This window comes from Podarcis tiliguerta, assembly GCF_965153285.1.
Source record: "Podarcis tiliguerta genome assembly, chromosome: 10".
Lineage (NCBI taxonomy): Eukaryota > Metazoa > Chordata > Lepidosauria > Squamata > Lacertidae > Podarcis > Podarcis tiliguerta.
The window spans coordinates 37,892,039-37,916,429 of NC_139543.1; the positions used below are offsets into that span (position 1 = coordinate 37,892,039).

A 24,391-nucleotide genomic window follows, 5' to 3' on the forward strand; every position below is an offset into this window, starting at 1 on the left:
AAAATATTGTTATTATTGTTATTTCAAAAATGGTAAGACGTATTCATGGAGGTTTAGCAACGACCATTAGCTATGGTAGCTAAAAATACAGTCTCCGTGTAATAAGGCAGCGTAAAAAGAAGTGTGAGCAACACAGCTATGAAAGATAGATAGATCTCCTCCGCAGCTCATTTGGGTATTATGCCCCATTGTCATCGACAAGGTATAAGGGGAGTTTACTACTCCTTTTAACAGGATTGTGTTTTAAAGCAATGTATTACAGCATCTCATCTGGAAGGATTTGAGAGACAAAAGTGGTGGCACAGAGTTGGTAGTGCCCACACCATGTCACTTAAGCTGCCTTACATAGTTCCCAGCTGAGAGTAATCCACCTCTTGGAAAGTACCCCAGTCTACTTCATTCACAACAGTAATTTGTTTTCTTTTTGACACTGTAACATAGCACAAGTCAAAGAAAAAACAAAAAAGGTTTACTTTTTAGTCGGTTTGCTTAGTGATACACTAAGGCAGAACAGAGAGATATTTGCATATGTGACAGGAATTTCTGCTCAAATATCACAGTGCTGGCCTTTACTGCGCAGTTGGTAGTATGGAAGAAACACCAGGAGCAGCTGTGAAATTATTATTTTGGAGACAATTTACTTTAGCTGTGGAGCCAACAAATTATCTCTTGAAGTGTGTACACAATTCTGCTGATGGACTCTAAGGAATCCATGTTCAACCCAGGTGATTCTAATAAACTATGAATGGGGGAAGATACAGGGTGTTCAAGGTTGACTTTGTAGCACATGTTTAGTGATGTAGCAGTTTGGAACCCCCAAAGGTGGGAGATGAAGTGTGCGTCTGTGTGTGGGGAATGAGGGCTTAGAATACTTAAGTTGCCTCTATGCCTTACTAGCTCATGCATTCTGCATGTTAACAATATTATATTTAAAGTTTAACACTACCCTTCTAAAATCATGTCTCTCTTCCCACATAGGGATAAAAGAGATCCCCTTAAAAGCAATGACTAATTTCATTTGTAGCAGTGTCATTTTAATCAAGATATATTTCATGGCTAACCAGAATCCAGACGCTATCCATAGACCCTGGCTTCACATCTTGTCAATATCGCCAATTCTGATGACAACATTCTGCAAGCTTACATAAAGGTATCAAACTTTGTGTTACCAAAATGAATTGTACCACTACAACATGCTATTTTGCTGACTTTAGAAGTAATGTGCCATCACAAGTAGGTGAAAAGTAAAAGCTTTTAACACCCACCACTACCACCGGTGTCTGAGCTGCAAAATGTTTTTTGAAACATTCAGGAATTGAAATATTCTAATAGTTCATTTCATAACCCACAGTTTAATCTTTGGAGAATACTATGTTGAAGGTTTGACCTTCAGCTACACATTATCAGCAGCCCGGCTCCAGAGAAGGCTCCCAAAGTGATTATCTTAGGAAAGCCTTTGCTTAAATCTAATTAGCTCAAAAGTCCTTACAAATCTGTGAAGCACCACATTGCAGCCGTCAGATAGTATCTTAGTTTTGCTTTCTTCTTAGTTTTCTGCATTACTAAATACAACTGCTTACTCAACAAGTGTTTAAACAATGTTTTATTAACATTTAAGACTGCCACAGGGCAGTCTCAACACAATTAGTGTTTTCAGCCAACTTCAACAAAAAAGAAAAAAGAAAAATGAGAGCCTATTCATTATTTCCAAACATGAATCAATTTCTATTGATGATTCCACTACTGAGCAGTATAGAAATTTAATAATAAATTTGGTAAACATTGGCCAAATGAATTATATAACCTCTCCTTCGCTTGGTGCCATTTATATCATTCTTACTGAAGCAAGGCAGTTTCATGGAACAAATCTATTTTGTGCAGACAGTAAGGTGACATGAGGTATGTGATATTATCAACACTACTAAAATTAATAAACTTGTGTACATCTTTCATTGTCCCATAAGTATTTACAAAGGCAAAATGAACCTGAAGTGCTCGATAAAGAAATCATTATTCCACCAAGTAACGTTTAGACTCCTATAGTACTTCGGAAGGTTTTCAGATTGAAATCAATCTGCTTCCATTTCAGAAAGCAAACCAGGAAGGCCCAAGTAACTTTTTTTTTTTTTTACTGGGCAAGGACAGTTACATTCTTGGTCACTACTGAAAATTGCTGAATCCTAGCCTAAAGGTAATTTAATTATGTGAAGGCAAAACTGAACTCTTAGACCCAAGCGTTCAATCCCATGACTATCTCCCAAAGATGCTGGTACTCAGATTAAGGCTTCTGGAAAATCTAAGGAGGCGCAATATGTTTGCATGGAAGCAGTACTTTCTGTGACAGTACTCACCAATACAGTGCACCAGCACTTCAGGTTTTTTGCTGCCTTTTAAGCACTACTTTTGGCTACTGCTTTTGTCCCAATGGGCAATGCTTTAGAAGACTTAAGATTGTGATAAGCAAAAACAAAGAAGAAAAATGGTAGCATATAGTAATTCTGAAATCCATATTAGGCTACAAGAGTAGTTAGCTGGCTGCCTACATTCTGTATGTCTATAATGGTACACTATACTGCCATTCTTTTAATTGCAAATACTGAGCTTTAATATTTTAACCATACTTGTTCCTAGCCCTAAAAATCACAGACTAGAACTTCAAAAAGTATACTAAGCCTGAAGGAATCCAAAATGAAGTATTTTTGTCACCCACAATCTTGTTCCTTGTTCATCTGTACATCTGTTACCCTCTACCAAGAGCAATCATTCCAATCCAACTAAGTGAATTTTATTCTATATATTTATGGTATATACCACTTCTATTATGGTGCTAAAACACTTTCCCACATTAGTCAGAATCAAGATTACCCTGGAGGAAGAATACCAGTGTAGCCTCTGCTCAAAGCAGCAAGGTTAATAAAACAGAAGTATTTGGAAAATGTGAGTTTTCTCCTCTCAACTAGTCACATTACTGAAAGCTAAACTTAGTGATAACACTGTTGTCAATACCGCCTGAAAAACACTCAAATGCTAGGTAAGCAAGCTACAAAAATATTTCCATTTCTGCATCTAAAAAGATGGAAATTTATAAATACTGACTTATATACGGGTCAAATAAGCTCTCTCATCCAGAACCAGTTTTGTCATTGCCTCTCAGAACCTCTGCAACTCCTTTACCCATGAACAACCCAAAAATGTCCCTGTCCTGGAACAATATAACTGAACTACTACTAGACTTTAAAATCCAACAAGGCATCACAATGTGGGTTTACCATTTTTTCTGAATTGATGCAGATATGATTTAGCATGTTTATCTGAATTACTATTCTACATAGATCTACAGTCACGGTTCCTTCAGCACAAGGATTTTCGTTTCGTGGTAGTTATCTCCTCCTCTCCATTTCCTAAATCTATTCTGGCAATTCTTCCAACCCTCCAAAGAAGATTTGGTGATGGCACAGAAGGGAAAAATTCCTGCTTTGCTATTAGGAATCCTTGTGGAATAGGCTTCTCCTATTAATACAATTTAGTTGCATACAGCCCTGATATCATGTTACATTAAAACTTTTTGAGGGGTTCCCCCCCCCAAAAAAAGTCAAAAGTGGTAGACTTAAATACGTCTGGGGAATCAAAGTGCTCTTTAATGTAATGCTACGTTAAAACAAACTCACTTTACTTTGAAATTTTTATTAGGATTCTTGGAAGTATTTTAAACACATTTAAATAGGACACACTTCCCTTGCATGATATTTTATGTGCATAAATGAGGAATAATTACTTGATTTAAGTTAACTACAACTTTGATTTTATATTTGATTGGATATTTTTCTATTCTAGCTGTCAGATCCTGCCTGTATTCAATATGTTGTATGAAATTATTAACAATGCACCTTTTCTACAGAAATCAATATTTGTGAAAAGTTTTTACATACTGTACACACTCTGTTATATTAAGACAGTATATAAGCCATTGCAGATGTTATACATTTCCATTATCCCTGCCCTCAAGTCCTGGATGTTGGGGGACTCTAATGGAGTCTATAATGTTGTGAACTATCCTATAACCTGTGTTACCAAACACTCTAGGATAGTTAACTCTTGCAGTAGGTAGACAGGAAAGCTTTAGTTAGAAAGGTATTCTCAGGCAATTGATGTATTACAATTTAGAACCAAACAGTATGCAGAGTATTTTCAATTTTTGTGAACTTATGCTGAGCAATAACATGCATGGTGGAGAAATCCGTTTAAATGCAAGTAGTTTCTACGCACAGCTTTTTTGTTGCAACATATACAACTTTAATGTCAACTTATCCAATTATTCTCCATTAAGCTAATCATGCAAGTTCCCACTCATTCCAAACAAATGACTTGCCAGATTATCCATTTGGGCTGGTTCAACCAACTACAGTCAAACAATGTCCAATATTTCATGAAACAGAAAACAATGGTTACCAGCTTTGGAACTAAAAATATTTTTGTTTAACTTCTTTATCTTCCAGTTTCTAAAATTACATATAACAAACAATTAAATATCCTTTCCCACAAGAAACAGTCCATGCATATACAATGTATATAATAGCTCCAATATTGAAAAACCAAAACCAGGGCACAGTGATTTAAGTCAAGAGATATATGGTCAACTAAACACAACCAATTACTCTCAGGTACATTGACTGATTGCCTTGAAATCAGCAAAAACACATTAAAGTGATCAAACATTTTACCATGGCTTTTCAAGAACTGACAAAAATGCAAAAGTTAATTTCTATACCATACCAAAGTACAGGCATCTTTTCAAGTCATTCATCTGTAAATCAACTGAGTAATGCACACTCCTTTACAGCTTAATAGCTGCACAGGTATCACATAGTTGTAATTGTAGCTACCCAACAGCTTCTAGAGGATGTCAATGGCAACATGTTAAAATTCAAATAAAGCTAAGTGGTTCAGACAAACGCTTCAGCCTATTTTAGAGGAAGAGACTCAACAGCAGGCTTCCTCAACCTCAGCTCTCCAGATGTTTCTGGCTTACAACTCCCATGATCCCTAGCTAGCAGGAGCAGTGGTCAGGGATGATGGGAATTGTAGTCTCAAAACATCTGGAGGGCCAAGGTCGAGGAAGCCTGTTTTACAGCATCCAATAACCTTCTCAATACACTATAAGAGTAATACAAATGCACAAGCCATGACATTCCCAAATAGTTCAACACACGTTCACTAGAGGTGTACAATTTAGCTCATACATACATTATATATTTATTTGCTGGATCTGTATTCTGCCTTTCCATCAAAGGATGCTCAAGATAGCTGTGTTTGTAGCCAGAGCTGGCAACAGCAAAATTCTATGATGATAATATGTAAGAATATTCAGCCATTGTGTGCGTCTGTATTTCAACTGGGGAGAAAGGAACACCGCCTTCCCAGAATTAGTTTGCACAAGATGGGAAAATAGAACGTTTTCACATATGCTAAGCAAAATGAACAGCACCTGCCAATGGGACTTCATGTACTCCTAGAAACTAGAATCAAAGTCATCTGAGTGTTTTGAACATCCTCAGAAAGAAAAAAGGTCCATCTGGGAGGGAGCAGAAAGTAACTGTTTTAAGGGCACTGTGTTGCACAGTGAGCACACAGTCAGGTTTGAAGGATTAGATTTCTATTAGTAAGTGGATATAAATCTTAAAAGTACACAGCTTTCTAAAGCATTTTCATCCTTTAAAAATGTGGAAGCGAACAAGTGCTGGCACACAGCTTTAACTTCCCAAGCTCCATTGAAACCTAATACGATAATTGGCAAAACTGAACAACCTGACACTTCATCTTATTACTAACAAAACTTCTCTATTATGCTTTAGTTAGCTTATATTCTTATATCATATATATTTAGATATATTGTCTCCTAACTTCCAAAGCATAACCAAAATTGAAGCTCACTGATGTTACCTATTATGTATCATTGTAAATATATGCCACAGCAGAAACTGAACATTTAGTTACCAACTTTTGAAAAGCCAATAAGAGGGAGCACACACGTTCTATGGTATTTTTGTCCTACCAAGAGGTTCCCTTGAGGGTGGGTAGATTTCAGCAATATACGGGACATGCAAATACACACACACAATTCTAAACTTATTGGTAAGAATGAAATGTCAAAATAAAGTGGGTTTGTGATCTAGTCAACAAAAAATGAAAAGAAATTTCTTCATCATGTTTTATTTTCTAATAGTTATAAGTTAATAGTTTTACAAAAATCCCATCTGGCTATAAAGCTGAGGTTACAGGTTCCCCTTTGAATTAAACTCAAAAGAATTGCAGAAGCCACTCACTACAGCTTTGACCCTGCTTTAAACCCAGTTACGTTATACAGCTTGCCAATTTAATTAAAGATACTAATTTCAAATTTGGTTTTAATTAGGCCAGACCACCTCCCCCAATACAGATCAAGTCAATCTTTAAGATTTTCAGAGAAGTCTTTTCACTATCGGCAGACTGCCATATGAAGAAAAGTCAGACGTAGGCCTTTGAAATACCCTCCGAAATGCCTTCCCTCAGGTAATTCATGGGGTGAATCTTGACTCTTAATTTGTTATTTCTCTGTTCTGTGCGTTGCTCTGTTTTATATGATATATAGTTTTGCTTCATCTTGACTTTAGCTAGTCCAGGAAATTTTATGGACTGTTATGGTTGCACTTTTATTGCTTTTATGTAAACTGCACCTTAATTGCACCATTTCTGTTGCTATAGTAACCAAATGACTCAAAAGTTCTAAAAGGTAGTTGCCAAACTATAGTCCATGAGCTTCATGCTGTTGGTCCTCTTTGTGACTGAGAAGAACTGTGGGAGCAACAGCTCCTCGGTCATTCTAAGGCTTTGCACTGCATGCTGTCGGAGGCAAAACCTGTTTTGCAACCCAACTCTTCTGTGGCTAGTGGAACAATTCACATTCCCCTTCTCTCACATTCACCCTTCCTTCTAAACTGATTTCATTTTCGAAGTGTGGAAGGTTACTGGTTGAGAGCAGAGGAGAGGTAGCAACATATTTTACCCAGTCCTCCAACTCTAGTTGCAGTAGCAACTGACATCAGTTCCGGTAGCCCTTTCCACCCGCTCCCTCTTCTGGAGTATGTCCCTGTGCACCAAGGATGTGGCAGTCACAGAATATTAATCAGCCAAAGGCCTGCTTGAAGAGGAACGTTTTCGTCTGGTTCCTAAAAATATATAACGATGGTGCCAGATGAACATCGCTGGGGAGAGCATTCCACAAATGGGGAAGCACTGGAAAAAAAAGCCTGTTTTCATGTTGCCTCCCTCCAGACCTCACATGGAAGCGGCACAAGAAGAAAGGCCTCAGATTATAATCGCCACAGAAAAGTAAGGCTTACTTCTGAATAAAAGTGCATGAGCTCAAGCTTCTAAGGCTGTAATCCTATGCATATCTACCACTGATCTCAGTGGGGCACGGGAACTGCTACAGGATGAGGTGTAGGGAGAAAGAGAGCCAAGTTGCAATTATGTTTAGAAGGGAAAAGTGGCAGGGGAAAATAATAACAAGTTTAAAGGGATTTTTGCAGATAACAGAGATTACATCTGGAGTGCTTTGAGTAGAAGTCTTTTCAGTCATTTCCCACCCGCTTCACAGATGTCTTGCCTTTTGCAACCAATCCCACCTACACACAAATTCCTCAATAAATTCCACCCATTTCTGTTCCATATGCATCCCTTGAATTAAATATTTGCATTGATTACAATTGTGTTCTATTGCTTCTTTCAATACTTGTATATTGTATAATTAAATTCCATGAAAACTGTATTACAACAAAATAGATCAATAAATAAGCAATTAAAAGACAATTAAAAATCATACAGCATCTGACACAATGCATTACAACTGTTGCAGCTGGTAGAAAAACCCATTGTGGCCTGCCAAGACCCTCAGCAAGTTTCCAAGTGGTTCACAGAAAAAAATGTTGGGAACCACTGTTCTAAACTCACAAAAGAGTCAGAGACAGAAAGGCAACATCTGTAAACCGATGAAGCATGAAAGAATAATAGCATCTAAGCATCTAGTAATTAATTTCCAAGAAATATTTTAAGTGATCACTATGAACAGGTGACCTCTGAACTAGAGCTGAAGGTTGGCCTTGTTTTACCCTTCACAGTGATACACAGCTACTGATGTAATCAGGATCCACCTATGGATGTATGTCCAGTGAGACACCAACAGGTTGATAAGTAAAATTCTGACCGTGGAAAATGTAAAGAGCTCAGATAAGTGTCTTATTTCTATCAATTCTATAGAATTTTATAAAACAAAATGAAATTTTGTATTATACAGTGGTACCTTGGGTTACATACGCTTCAGGTTACAGACTCCGCTAACCCAGAAATAGTGCTTCAGGTTAAGAACTTTGCTTCAGGATGAGAACAGAAATTGTGCTCCGGCGGCGCGGCAGCAGCAGGAGGCCCCATTAGCTAAAGTGGTGCTTCAGGTTAAGAACAGTTTCAGGTTAAGAACGGACCTCCGGAACGAATTAAGTACTTAACCTGAGGTACCACTGTATAATGAAGTTTTACACTACAGTACAGCTTGAAACTTCTGTGTTGGGGACTTCCTATTTTTTTTCCCTACCAAGCTAAACAATATGTTGAAGTGGTAACAGCAGCCAGAAAAATTCATGTATACAAGTGTGTTGTTTGTACCAGATTTAAACATAACCTCAAGAGTGATAACATTATATTTTATCACAGAAAGAGACTTTTTCTATAGGCAACTAATGGTATGATTAGAGTGAGATGCTGCATGTTGTTCTATGTCGATTTCCTCTGCAAAGTTCCACTTAAAAAAAAAAAATGCCCCCCCCCCACAACCCATCCTCTTGCCTTTCTCTGCTCAGACTGCCAAGGCTAGAGAGACTATTTAACTCTTTCCCCTCTCTTCATCCACCTTTCCCACAGGCATCTAGCTGACCACTGTGAGAACAAGATGTTGAACTAGATGATGTTTTGGTTTCGGTTCTTATGTCTTTAATGGTAGGCATTTTGGTAAAGGTCTGAGAAACAGCCTATAGGATTGCATGGTCCTTCCCAACAACACCTCTTCAAAACCATCTCCCACACACCTTGATCATGGGTTAAATGTTATCAGTATGTTCCAATTGTTGATGTTAATTAAGATTTGAACTATTAAGACGTGTAGCATTTCATACAACACAATTACCTTATGACTTTGTTGTCACAAGATTGCCACTATGTGACTTGGCTACCCTACTGAACAGTTTTCCTTTGCAAAGCATCCCTTTCACTCCCAATCAGAAGCATGATAAATGACTATTTTTCACGTGGTAGTATTAGAGAACTCCCCCAATTCCTGGCTCTTTTGCACTGTTTAACAGCACTGTAAGTTATACCCACAGTTGTATTCAACAAAGTAATCCTGTTAGCATAATGACTTTCTGCCTATGCAACAGGATTTTCTTTTCTGTTCCTCCCCTCCCACCCCCAGCAACTGATCTAGAGGGTTAGCAGGGGCATGTCAGGATGTTTAGCACTGAAGGGTGATTTTTATTCAGTTATGAAGTGGTAGATTCCCAGGCTACCACCAGGTGAACACCTGCATTTTCCTGGATTGCCTTGTTCTGTTTTGTTATTGGTGTTTTTCTTCTCCACTTTCTGAGATTGCATCAATGAAAGATTTAATTGGAACACATTGGTTTCTGGGAAATGGTGGAAAAGAGGAAGTACTCTCCCCACAACCCTGAAGAGTGTTACTTGCTCTCAAGTAAAATCAGGGTATTGAAAGAGATTACATAGGCTTTTCTCTTTTTAGAAACGGATCTAGAGATATCTCTTATTACTTCTGTGGGAAGTTAATATAACTAGTAACATAAGTAGATTTTTTGATAGATGATTCTATGATGTACCACCTTACATTAATTTATCATTATTAATTATTTTTAAATCAAGACATTGCTAACAATTTTTATTTTATTAACCCTTATATCCTATTAACCTCTTATATTTCAATAAACTAGTTGATAGAACTTTTTAATTTACTTGGGAACTATAAGTAATTAATTACATTTGCTATACCAAAGAAAGCAAACAGAAGGTTAACCACAACTAACGCAGCAGTGGAGAATTTCCAGCCTGCAGGCCTCAGGTCTTGCAGCCCCTGCAGGCTATTCCCACCCCACCCCCCCCAAAAAAAACCCACCCATCTATCAATCCGCTGACATCAATTGCATGGGCTGATATGTGGGAAGAAAGCTCCTTTCTGTGCTTGTTGCACATGTTCCCTACAGAGAACTGGCAAACACACTACAAGATTTAACCCCTGCTCATCAGCTCACAAAGGAGGTTGAATTCTGCTCAGTTAGGGTGACCCCACACACTTTGCAAATCTGGCCCACAGTGTGAGATGAGAAAAAGATCTGGCCCACCGGGCGAAAAAGATTCCACACCTCTGAATGAGCAGAACAGAATAGGGCATTTTTGTCTATGTTTTTTTAAAACGTATTCATGCTTTACACTATTTGAGAAGCTATTGTCTAATATGGATCAAAGGCTAGTAATACAAAATCAAAACCACCATATAGATAAATTAGAACAATGGTTTGTGAAAACCCCATTAAATGCCTTAAAAGGATGAGCAAGAAAGTCTTAAAACATTTTAAATGTTGTATTTGGGCTTAAACCATACAACCAGTTATCTGTGTTTTTCATTCATACAGCAGTTAAGTTGAAATACACTGTAAATGCTAGAAAACTGAAGCATCAGAGTCAGTATAGTATATTTTTGAAAATAAAGGTTGGGGTAACGAGATGACTTTTATAATACACACACACGGTTTATTTGACAGAAAGCTTTTGAGCAGATTTCTTATAACGGATGGCATGTGTAGAAAATGGAATGTTTAACACTACGTTTGTTTGTATGGGAACTGTTGTTACTTGTTGTACAATATATTTCAATTCATAATAAAACTGAAGGACACCAATGTATCTGTCATGTGAAATGAGCACATGCCATGAATTCGGAACCTTAACTTTTCACAGGTTCCACTGGTGTTTTTGAAAGCTTTCAAAATATGAATCCTTAAGAAAGGCATCAACAAAACTGCTTGCCACATTCAGAAAAGTTGAGTGTGACTCTGCTGACTGGTGAGGACAATGAGAGAAGCAAGCCTCAGTCTCAGCAATGAAGTCACAGAACTGAATAAAAACTAAACAACAACCACCTATTAATTACAAAACATGAAATGCTGGAGTTAGTTTGGCAGGTGCCCAAACAGCCTTGGTGATACAGGTCCAAACCACAAAGTCAGTCCCTGCCTAAAGGCACTTATGGTCAAAGCCCAGCAATGCATTCTCCCCACTTCATCTTTCCTTCAGGAAAGGCAGGTGTGCTTGGGACTGGACCCCCCCCCCAAAAAAAAACCCCTCATAGATAAATATCGCTAGGGCTTATTTCCCAGCTAGATACTTACTTATTCTACTTCTTTGCGTGTGGAGCAGTAACCACCACGAGAGAGTACTAATCCATTTCTCATTTCTTTGCTTATTTTCTATCCCTTCATACTACTGTGAAACTTCAGCAATGTAGAGGTAGTAATCCTCAAGGCTGCATTTTAAAATGTTTCACTAACTTTAAGCAAAAAGTCACAGTTTGGGAACTCCAAGTCAACACAATTATGTGCAATTCAGGGTTTTTCCTCTGGGACTGATGGGGGCTATAATCCAAAACATCTGAAGGTTACCAGTTTGGGAAGGCTGCCCTACATTCCCTCAAAGGCACACACAAGACCAGGAAAATCTCCATAGTAGTATTCAAGAGGGTGTGAAGAACTGCAGCCAGCTACCAACTTCTGTGCAAGTATTTTGAGTACAGGTTCCTGTGATTCCAATTGTACCTGTATACAGAACTAGCAAAAAACCAACCAAAATATTTCAGTTTCTGACTAAAAAAATGTCAAGACTGAAATAAAGCTAGAGACTCCTGTGGAAATATCCTAGTATAAGGTAAAATAAGGTAAATGACCCCTGGAAGGTTAAGTTCAGTCAAAGGCAACCATGGGGTGCAGTGCTCATCTCACTTCAGCCGAGGGACCTGGTGTTTGCCTGCAGACAGCTTTCCAGGTCATGTGGCTAGCACGACTAAACCGCTTCTGGCATAACGGGACATCGTGACGAGTGCCTGAGCGCATGGAAAACCATTTACCTTCCCGCCATAGCGGTACTTATTTATCTACTTGCACTGGTAGACTTTCGAACAGCTAGGTTCACAGAAGCTGGAACAGAGCAACTGGAGCCCACCCTGTTGTGCAAATTCGAACTGCCAACCTTCTGATCAGCAAGCCCAAGAGGCTCAATTGTTTAGACCACAGCGTCACCCGCACAGTGCTGTTTAAATCAGTTTCCCCACCTACTTAAGTATCAGAAGGAAAAAATTATTGCATTAACTTAGCAACATCATTGGTGCATGTACAAACTGTTTAATAATCTGAAGATTACACTCAAAAGTGCTTCTACATTTGAGATGTCACACACACACACACACACACACAAAACCCCCTAAATATTAAAGTTACTAAAAGCAGATTTGCCTGCAACAAGCAAGTTTGTAGGAATGAATGTTTCACGTCAGAATACCAGTATTAAACAGTCTAGTTACTGACTTCAGCTGAAAACATGAGGTCTCACTAGATGGCATCATTTGTCTCCATTTCCTAAGATTGCAATTACTATATTGATTTAAGCACTATTTGTACTACTGAAGCAGGTTCTAAAACACAGCCATAATATACTAAAACCAGTTGCTGTCCATTACCCCTTCCCGACTATTAAAGGAGTACTGTGATGACATGGAATGTTTGCAAACATCCGGAAGCTTAGGAAAAACTTGCCAGGAGAAAAGTATTCATGAATAGTGCAGTTTCCATATGGAAAGATATAGTTACACTTGAGAGAAATATTTCACACTAGGCCTACAGACCAGAGACATGCTTGCTGTTGGCAGTAGAGGCAGAGACAGGTGTGCAGAGCAGGTAGTTTTAAGGCTGGAAACCAGTGTGACGAACACTGGAACTACAGCAAGGAGGTTCAGTGGGCAGTGAGCTTCAAGACAGAAGGCCTGAAGTTCAGGTTAGTCATTTGACCATTACATAACTATCCAATAATGGTCAAGAATTTAAAGCACCACTTTAGAACCGCAAGACACGGTATGAGCCCAGGTTAGCTGTGAAATTAACTATTTGTAGCTATCAGTGATACACAGACAAGTAGTTTTGTTTAAAATGAAATAAACACATCACATTTCTTACTCTAACGGCCTCAGAGCAAATTTAAAGGTAAAGGGACCCCTGACCATTAGGTCCAGTCGTGGCCAACTCTGGGGTTGTGGCGCTCATCTCGCTTTATTGGCCGAGGGAGCCGGCGTACAGTTTCCAGATCATGTGGCCAGCATGACTAAGACGCTTCTGGCGAACCAGAGCAGCGCACGGAAACGCTGTTTACCTTCCTGCCAGAGCGGTACCTATTTAACTACTTGCACTTTGACGTGCTTTTGAACTGCTAGGTTGGCAGGAGCTGGGTCAGAGCAACGGGAGCTCACCCCATCACGGGGATTCAAACCGCCGACCTTCTGATCGGTAAGTCCTAGGCTCTGTGGTTTAACCCACAGCGCCACCCGCAAACTTAACAGCCATTAAAAAAAGATGTTAGCTTTTAAACATGTTTATCGACCTAGTACAGTGGTACCTCCGGTTGCAGACGGGATCCGTTCCAGAGTTCCAGTCAGATCCCGAGGTTTCCACAACTGGAGGGACTGCTTCTGCGCATGCACGCACGGCGAAACACTTTCGTGTTTGCCGCTTTCGCAACCCAAAGTTTACATTACCAAGGGTAATGTAAGCCAAGGTGCTACTGTACAGGGAAGGGATCACCTACACCTAAGAAATGCATGTAACACAAGACTCCTCTTGAATTGGTGAGCAGGCAGGTTTTACACCTATCTTTTCCATCACATTATGCCACTACAAGGTGCAGATCTCCAGCTAGAAAAATCATTTTGCTTTATGACACAACTTATTAAAAACACTCTAACACAATAGGCAATACTTAACCAATTTACAAGGCTACTCATCTATTGTAGCATTGAGGAGAGTAGGAATGAAAGGGGCAGAGGGAACTAGTGATACACTGGGCATAGCAATGGGGGGGGGGGAGTGCTTTGTGCTATAAAGAGGAAGGGGATTGCTTGCTTTTAAAAGGGAAGCAGCCTTCAATTAAAATACTTGTATCCTACCCAAAGTTTATAAAGATAACCAGCCTCTCAAACACAGAAACTTTCCATAATGCTTTAATTTATCCATTCAACATGAAAGGTAGTTTTCCTTTCTCCAAACCACTTCTAAACTACAGCTTTTTGAGTCAAAAAGAGCCTAAATTATTTAAATGTTTGTACTGACAAGAGGAAAACTTTTACCTCTAAGGTACAGCCATCCAGTTTAAACCAAAATTAAATTTCTCTTCTGCTTCAACAGGGTGTATAGTCAAAGAAACCCTTTTCAAGTACCTACTACTACTGATGAGCTTTGAGCTATGGCTTCAAATACACTTTTCTAGTCCCCTTTCTTACAGAAGCCACATCCTGTACCCCAAAAAGTTGCTATTCAACCAAGATTCAAACAAAGTGCATAAGGATTCGACCAGAGGTTTTAAATCACTCACAGGTGTACTACGATAATACACTGGAGCAGGATTTGATACCTACCCAGGTATTCTACGCTCTTTCTTCAGACTACACTAGTCTGATTTTAGAAAAGCCATTTTAAAGACTGAAAGAGATTAAGGGCAAGCAACACATGCATGTACATTATTATTATTACTGCAACATCAAGCAATGCATGCTGAAGTGTTCCCTTATCACCTCAAACACTATTTTTCAATAAAAGTAATTCAACAGAAGTAATTCACACACTAAGCTGCAAGTCAGAGACAAAACAGTTATGAAAGGATTCGCAGGTGTTAAGTGGCCCTGATGTCAGAGACAAACATATCACCTCAAATCAGTATAAATTGTACTACAACCTTAGATAGTTGTTCAATTAAATTTTAAAAGTACCTCCAATTAATCAGTCAGCAGATTTTAAATAAGTAACAAACATAAGTAACAAATAAGTAACATAAACAGCATTCTTAAACAAACAAAAATTAGAATTGCAAGGAAAGTAACAGTGCCATCTTTATTCTATTTAAACATGTTGTATATAACTTAACTACAATCATCTATAAATACTGTACAGGAAATACAATACAGAGGCATTCCTTTCTATACATGAAAACATTGAGATAGAAATGATAACTGATACATGTACGTATATAGAAATTCTGACTATTAAGGGGATTAAGCCAAAGGCCCACCTGGTCCAGCAACCTGTTCTCACAGTGGCCAACCAGATGCCTATGGGAAATCCACAAGCAGAACCCAAGTGCAAGACTACTTTCCCCCAACTGTGTTCCCAGCAACTGGTATGCAGAGGTATATTGTCTCTGACCCTGGAGTGGTAAGCTTTAAACTGGCATGTGGAAACCTGAGTATTTTAAATGTACACATGGCCAAATGTCTGACTCGGCTTTCTCAAATGTATAGTATACGGCAATTAACCCGATGAAAGCAATCATAGTTGGTCATGAATTTGTCAATAGATGAAGTATGAATAATTTCACTAACAAGGAAAAACCCATTGTTTTTAATAATGTATTTCTGGTACCACTTAATAGTCACTTAATAGTCAGAATGCCAATATCAGGTGTGTGTACTATTGACCAAACTGCCAATTCAGACTTTATGGTCATTGAAGCACCTTCCAGGTAGCAGTCAACACAAAACCAACCTTAGCACCAAGCCTGATGACAAAATCCAGCACAAAAAACTTCAACCATCTACAATTTAAGATGTGCAAGCATATATAGCCAACAGAATTCATCTGTCTTCAAAATACTTTGAATAAAATAGCATTTTCCTTAGGGAAAGCATTCAACTATGATTTAATTGAGTGTTTCCCAAACTTGGGTCTTCAGCTGTTTTTGGACTACAACTTCCATCACCCCTAGATAGCAAGACCAGTGGTCAAGAATGATGGGAATTGTAGTCCAAAAACAACTGGCGACCCAAGTTTGGGAAACACTGGTTTAATGTGATATGCTAACCAAGCCACTGACAAGTATTCTAACATGGAGCTGCTAAAGCTGAAAAGGTGCTTATTTTAACCTTATTAAAGAAAAATAGAAAATGTAAGGGATTAGGTGGCAAGATCAAAGGTTCAACTCACTCCTTTAACAAAGATCACCTCTGCCTTCACCACCCATGAACTGCAGAAACAGTGGAAAGCAGGAGTGTTTGTGGTGAGCTTTTGCAAAAAGCAGTAAAAAACTGCATATGCCTTCTGTAGGAGTTTAGCATGATGGCCACATAAAATGCCTCTCCCTTTCAACAAGCCTCTGCTGATGTCAAATGTTTGACAGGCACCAGGACAACCACAAATAGTGGCTGGCTATCATGCAAAATAAAAGTTCTGTGGATGTCTGCAGAAAGATACAGTGGTACCTCATCTAGCATCTGCCTCATCCAGTGCCCATTCCATTGAACGTCTGCGGCATACCCAGAAGTACCGGAACGGGTTACTTCCGGGTTTGCCACTTGCGCATGTGCAGAAGTGCTAAATCGCACTTCGTGCATGGCAGAAGCGCAATTCACTCCACGTGTGTGTGCTTTGTCCAGCATCCTTTTCGGCCAGCGACCAGGGCTCCAGAACAGAACCAGGTCGCAAAATGGGGTACTACTGTACTTTCTTCAGATTGAAGGGATCTGTCATCAGTCTCTGGGTCTTTGGAATCTTTTGAAAGGAAAATGCAACATACTGACAAAATATGCTTTGTTCCATGATGCTTTCCAGTAGAAAAAGAGCATTAGACAGAAACTCGCCAAAGGCTACCTGAAAATCATGGTTGAACAGTCAGTTGACACACTGAAGCAGGAAATAACTCGGTGTGACTTGGGAGGGCCTCAAAGACTAGAGAAAATGGAAAAGGGCAGGTTCAATAGTTATTAACTGGACACAAACGGATAGTTGGGTTATCAGAGAAGACTTTAAGTGTAACATTTTTGTGATGTCTCAAAACAACTACACGTCAAGATTGTCAGATCTGAGAAAAAAGGTTTTAATATTCTTATCTGATACATTAATTAGGCCCCGAGCAAGATCTACTCTCCAAGCCTTTCCTCTTTCTCAGGAAGGGTGTGGGGACACGTTTCAGTGGCAAAACCTGCCTAATGTACATTATGCAAACCAACTAAGTCCCACTCCTTGGATAGGTACAGCCCCGGACTGCCAGGGAGATTCTAAAACTCATTGTTTGCAGTCTTATTTGTGAGTCAGGCTTCAGTGTCATATCGACACACTTCAGTTATGTTTTGTGTTTCTCCAACTCAAGAGTTTTCAGTAGAGTTGGCATCAGTTTTTCCATTGTGTTTCAACCAATCAATTTAACTATGTGCTCTACCTGTTATATGAAGATCTCACCATGTGAACTGCTGGAAGTCTAATCTGCCATTCTGGGAAAGTAGGGTTTCTAGCTCTTCAACTGCTCAGTCTAGCTGTGCTTTTAAAGGCAGATATTATTAGGTGCCATTGTTTATTTGCATGCTGTAAAGATATTCAGCCTAGTGCACTAGATTCTGCAGAAGCTGCTGTTCAAGGCTGAAAAACAGGCCAGCATGGGTTGTCTGGTCAGTTGGCAACCCTAGAAAAGATAGATTTAAATATGTGAGTGAAGAAACCAATGGAAGTACGGAGCTATAAACAACGATGTAGATGTACAAGAAAGAAAAATGGGTAGCAAGCTCTCAGAGTAGCACATTAAGGAGTGAACAAAAAAAAGAGTAAATGTTAAAAGATGCAGGTGCAGATAGACTTTGCGGTAGAAAAAGAGAAAAACAGAAAGGGTGTGCAGAAAAACCTGCTGGTATGGAAACATGAGAGTGCCACAGAGTGCAAAGAAAAAAGAAGGATTAGAGGTAGAGGCACAGAGACCCCAGGTGGAAAGGAAATATAAGGAGATGGCAACAGACTGTTGAGAAAAGTGTGCATGCTCCAATGTGCGGAGAGAGAAATATAGGGAGAGAATGTTTTAATAGGTAAGAGTACAGATAGAATGTGTTATGTGCAAAAGATTGGCAGACTGAATTGTATTCAGACACAGACTGTTCTGAAATTAAAATAGCTGTGCAGCCCTCTTTTAACAAAAATGAAAATAGCCCTCAGTGCTTTGGGTTGTCTCTTCCTACTCTGAAGCATCAGGTGTATCACAAATGGAGATGGGGGTCTGATCTATGACTCAAAAGGTTTCCTGGGGACAGATGTATGACGTGAGTTTCCCTGGACAGTTGGTACATTACACCACATGGACATGGTAACGTAGATGAACATCCACTTGCTTGAACACTTGACCACAAGTTTGGAGACAGGAATTTATGCCTAGCATGAAAGCACCTAGTGCAGCCATGCAATTCCCCACTCACCTGCTTGCTGAAAACTGCACACTGCTCCAGCACTGTGAAGAACTACTCCTGGCACTTTAAATCCTGGAGTACAAGAGAGTATATGTGCAGCCAGCAACAGAATATGTTTTCTATACTTAGAAATGAAGCAAAGGTATGGGCAGCAGCTCTACAGAAGAAGTGGGGCAACATGAGGTACAAGTAAAAAGAAAAGAGAAAGGCAGCTGGGAGAAAGAGAAAGAATCCTGTTAAGTGAAGGAGGGAGTTGCTAAGTGTTGCTTCAAAACTTAAAAGGCAGAGTTAGCAACTCCGAAGGTATTTGCATTTCTATTGCAAGGCCTGTCAACTTCTGCTTTTCAATTTTATGGTATATTTGAGATTATATTTACAACATCAGGAACAAACAGGCAAGACGTTAGCATAACTAGGTACCAAATGAATGAGATCCACAAATGTGTATCTGTATACCCATTTAAATTTAGTTCAGAAAGTCTTCCATAAGAGTGTAGAGCACATAACATGAGAGGTTATTATGTACATTGGGGAAAACTATCTAGGTCCCAACCATGTTTAAAGAGTTATAGGCCCATGACCGGTACCTTAAGTTGCCTTATACTCTAAAAGTACCCCAAACCTATGCTTCTACTTGATTAAATGTTGGATCCATTCTTCTGGACTACAAGATCTGCCAACTATTATTACCATGATCCAGCATCCAGTACCTTGCCAGCATCCAAAATGGCTGACTGAGACAGACAGACAGATACACACACACCATTTTAATATGAAGTTCAGATTAGATATAAGGTATTCATTAGCTCTGATAAATGGAAGTTACATGAAATATAAGAGCTACAGCTTTTCTACTTATAATATGTAGCATGATGGTGGTCTTTGGTGCTAGATAAGCTGCCTCCTCCCTAGATAGAAACTACACAACAGTGCAACCCTATGCATGCTCACTCAGAAGTAATTCCTAATGTAATTCAATAGCACTTACTTACATAGAATTACGACCCAATTTGCAAGATCCAAACATACATGGATAGCAAGTACTTTCTACTACCATCACCAGTTGTATAAGGTGTGTATGCCCATAAACTCTAGTGTTCAAGGTAAAATGAAACCATTTTTCTTAGCATACAAAATATTTAAATTTTACAGAAAATTCTCCATTACAACCTGCAAAGCACACACACACACACACATATATGTGTCTGTGTGTTTATATATATAGGTTTATTATGCAAAGGATAAGGGACAGCATGCCTTATCAACAAGCAAATTAAACCATTAAACAAGTATTTTCATAAGTACAGGGTTAATCTTTTGCACTATGCACCTAAAATATATAGTCCAATCACTACCAACTATCCAAGAAGAAACACTGCCTCTTGCCTTTATTAGAAACTGGATCCCGAGGCAGTTGGACAATAACCTACCAACATGTGTGCCCAATAATAAAGTGTTTAAATCTTCATGAGAGTCACTTTTGCTGGTTTTTAGAATCTTACAAGATTTACCACCTGCTATCTTCACGCCAAGACTAACTGTATCATGAGTAAAGTATTTCAAAAGAAATATTGCTGAACACAACAGATAAATCTAGAAGTTTTTCCTTCAAAAAATAGAATTTAAATTCATTGTGAACAGATCTGTTTTTAATCTCATGTCAAAAACCATTCGGAATGAGCCACAGTACTCAAGTTGTCACCTGTGAAACATTTATAAATGAGGTTGCTACAACCATTTCAGAACAGATCACCTAAAATAATCTATATTTACAAACCCAACAACCAATGACTGCTTGCTATTACTTAATTTCGCAATACACAAGGATGGGATTTCAGCGTATTCAGTTGCAGTTATAGTCTGTGGAACACAGCCATTAAGTAGAGGCAAAATGCAAAGGCATCTGCTTCCCTCTGGCTTGATTTTAATAGAAATACAACTTGCAAGATAACATACATTTTAGTACAAATATTCACTATTATCGTTATTGTGTATTTGCAATACCAGTGGTACTGCCCAGAAATAACTATAGAGATGATAAGTATAGATATCATGTAGCCTGTGTGTCATTTTGAAGCACACCATGCACCTTGCTAATTCTGAGTTTTAATGACAGATGAAAGATAGTGAGTTCATGCTAACCAGAAACAGTCATGGGGTTTCATATTGGAAATATGTTGTAGAAACTTAGGAAGCTGCATTATGCCAAGTTAGATTACTGGTTCATCAAGCCCAGTCTCCTTTAGACAACTGAGGGACCCCATACTCAATGTTATAAACTCAATAAGCTTATTAAGAAAAAGTAGTACTATAATATTAGAAGGGGCACTGCTAATCAATAATATGAAATGCTCCCCTTGTCATAATCTGAGCATCAACACACATAGCTATGCTCCTCTTTCTCCATAAAGACAGCCATCTAGGTGATAGATTTGCTACCACTGCATCAATCCACACAAGAAACTGTTTTACAAATAGATCAACACCTAATTCAGAAACAGTTTGATCCATCTTTTATTTCAACTCATTTTTCTATTTGCATCCACTACGCCATAAATACTGTCACTTCCGATCTGATGATCATGTAGACTTCTACAATTGGAACTGAAGTTCTAAAATGTTAAGGACCATAAGGTACTGAAAGGTACTTATTTCATGTGTGATTATTTCTTCATACTAAACCTGCATTAATATAAGAAAAATACTAAATATTAGTATTTAAGATCAGCTGCCAATGGGGGTGTGTGTTTTGACCAGGAGACAAAAGACCAAGAGACTACATCGGGTATGGACATTAAGTGTGTATTTCTAGTATTCCTATGGTATCTCTTGTAAATTCTACATAGTGATGCTAAACCCTTACACTGTGCCTTTCGACACCCTTGGCTTTGTTCTCATTGCCACAGGATCTGCATTTGGTTGTATAAATATACTATGTGAGTGTCATATCTATCCCGTTTCTATGGCTGCCTTCCGCAATGTGTTGGCCTATGAATTTCATCCAACAGTAACTCTCATCAGCCTCAGTCAGAATAGCCAATGGTCAGAGATGATGGGGATTGTAGTCCAGCAGTATCTGAAGGGAACCACACTGAGGAAGATTGCTTTATGGCATAGTAATATTTTACATTTCTGTTTCTTTTGGAAATTGCTAAAGAATTATTAACCTCACATACTTCATATATCTTTGGCAGGGGGTAGGCTGAAACTACAATAATAGAGGCATGTTTTAAGGGCAACAGGTGAATTAATGGCAGAGATAAATTTTCAACCAGGGACTTGCAGGCTCCCAGTCTCAGCCACCAACTCTTAAATGGATGAGCAACCTAAGCTTGATTTACAATGATAAAAGGCAAGGCATACTACTCTGTGAATCAGCAAATACTTGGAGTTCCTATACTTGCATTTGTAGAATGCGAGCAAAGCAGTTCAGTTATCTTAAACATCTCAAAGGGGTGGGGGTGGGGGATAAGTATAGCACAAGGGAAAATGGCATTATTCAAGACTCTTACAACAGAATTTAATCAAATCCGCAGACCAAGAAGAGATAGGTACTTCAACCAGGAACCTCCTACCTTGTTTTAATGAAACTGGATATTTGCCAGCATAGTCTTCTACATTAGGAGCGGTTACAGTAGGTACAAATTGGCAACAACAAGGTCAGATACTCCAAAACGTTTATCAGTTAGTTTCCAGGTAAGTTGCTCACAAAAGTTTTTCCTCCAACTATATCCAACTTTTTACATCCAGGAAGTATACGTGCCAGCTGTCTGGAAGATGAATGTGAAGATATTCCTGGTCACCCATCTAAGTTCCCTTTGGGCAGGTAGTAGTGTGGCAAACAGGCAGCGCTTTCTTCCTATGAAGTACACGCAGCAATCTTCCCCCTCAATCCCACACCTCATCCCACTACTGGCACCGTGAAGGCATCTTCATGAACTCACGTGGTGGTCACATCCAAAGCTTAGGCATACCACTTGGCGGAGATGACAGGGTCATGAAAACTTTCGATGAAATGGGATAAATCCTAACGCCACCTTCCTCACATACAGACGCTTGCCCCGGGGAGGCTGCTTTGGTCAGCCTCGCCGGCCCACGCGGCATTCGAGGGCGCTTCCAAAATGTTCATAAGCGACACATGCAACTAAGCCATTAGTAAATCACTTTAACGTCGTGATAAACCACACAGAGGGGCTCGTGCAAGAGAGGGGGGGAGAGAGAAGCCTGACATTCCGCTCTATTCCCAACCACAACCCCTGACTTGAAAGCAAGGAGTCAGGCTTAGCAGGTAGGAGCAGGAGGACCCTCGGCAGCCAGCCTCCGGCTCCCGACTCCCTTCCCCAAGAGGAGAGAGGCTGGCCGGGCGGCTGGGCGCCCCGCAGGGCGGGTAAATAGAAGCTCAAGGCTGCCGAGGATGATAATGCCGTGCAGTGGCGGCGGCGTAATCCCGGCTACTTAGCCTGGCAGAGCAAACCGGAGACCAAGAAGCACCTTCACCTAACGGGCGCCCGGCGGCCCATTCTAAAGAGCAGCCGCCGCCGCGCGTCGGCGGACGGGGAGATGAACGCTGACCAACCGGAGGGGCATGAGGGGAGAGCTCTCTCGCTTTCCCTCGCCCAGCTGCCGGCCCAGCGAGAAGGTGGCGGGCGGGCGGCCGTAGGCGCTGCTCCCGGGCTGCCCTCAAGGTCATGCCGCGCCTGGCTTCGAGGCGGCCGGCGTGGGCTCCCCGTGGGAAGGAGGGGCGCGGGCAGGGCCCAGGTCTCCTGCCCCTCACCCCCACCCCGCGGCCGCCTCCTTCCGGCAGGCTAATCCCCCAGCCCGCCTGGCCTGCGCTGCTCCGCGGCGCCTCGCCACCTGCGCCTCCGGAGGTGCCCCGTCCGACGCCCTCGCCGCGTCCTCTCTTCGGGCTGCCCGGCCGCACGCTGCCCACCCTTCCGCCTCTTACCTCAGGGTCCGCCGCCGCCGCCAAGCCCCACACGCGGCCAGCGCCGCCGCCGCCGCCTCCACCTCCAGTGCCTGCCTGCTGCACAGGATCCCCCCACCCCGCCCCAGAGCGCGCGAGCCCCAGCCAAGCCCGCCTGAGACCGGGAGGGGACGGAGGGAGAGAGGGAGGGAGGGAGAGAGGAGGTGGCGGCAGCAGCAGCAGCCGGAGCGAGGGAGGGAAGGAAGGAGGGAGGGGAGGAGGAGGAGGGAGCCGGGCGCCCTGCCCCGCCCTCCGCGGTAGCTCCCCAGCAGCAGCGCCTCGCCCTCGCTAGTCAGCGGCAGAGAGGCGTGCGGGCAGCGCTCGGCTCCCTTCGCCGAGCCATATGCCGCGCGGGAGGGAGCCGCTGCCTTCGCCGCCTCCCAGCCACAGGCGGCCCGGCTCGCTCTCCCTCTCCGCTGCTCGCACGCTCGCTCGCTCTCCACCGCGAGGGTCGGCCACTTACTAGTCCGTTCGCCCGCTTCTCCTCAGGCGAGCCCTCCTCCCCAAAGCGACGGTAGCCACCGGGTTCCGAACCGGCCCGACCCCCCCTCACTCACACACTCACTCACACTCTCTCCCCGGTCCCCGTCACGTGACAGGGTCTCGCTTGGGTTGGAGGAAGAGGCGGGGGTCTGAAGGCGCGGCGCCTTCACTGGTGGGGGGGGCAGGCGGGGGAGAGAAAGGGCGGAGCCTCCGATTGGCACTGGCGCCTGAAGGGGCGGTGCGTGCCGCTTTCTCCGCCTCCCCGACCTCCCGCTATTGGTCGGAGTTGCCTGACGTGCTTGTTTCCATGACGTATGTGGGTCGGGCTGAGGCGTTTGATGAGGCCCGGCGGGCTCCGGGTCGTTGACTTTGCCACG

At 41.2% G+C, this 24,391-nt stretch overlaps 1 protein-coding gene across 9 annotated transcripts in view; it reads right to left on the reverse strand.

Annotated features, from left to right (window-relative positions):
• Positions 1–24,152, reverse strand: part of ATP2B1 (ATPase plasma membrane Ca2+ transporting 1) — a 66,939-nt gene extending 42,787 nt beyond the window's left edge. For 3 of the 9 annotated variants that reach the window (XM_083400943.1, XM_083400938.1, XM_083400945.1), the window contains exon 1: positions 23,514–23,721. The gene's annotated coding sequence lies outside the window, so the exon portion shown is untranslated. The other 6 variants (XM_083400941.1, XM_083400940.1, XM_083400942.1 and 3 more) reach the window with 4 other exon arrangements.
• Positions 24,153–24,391: the final 239 nt, after the last annotated feature.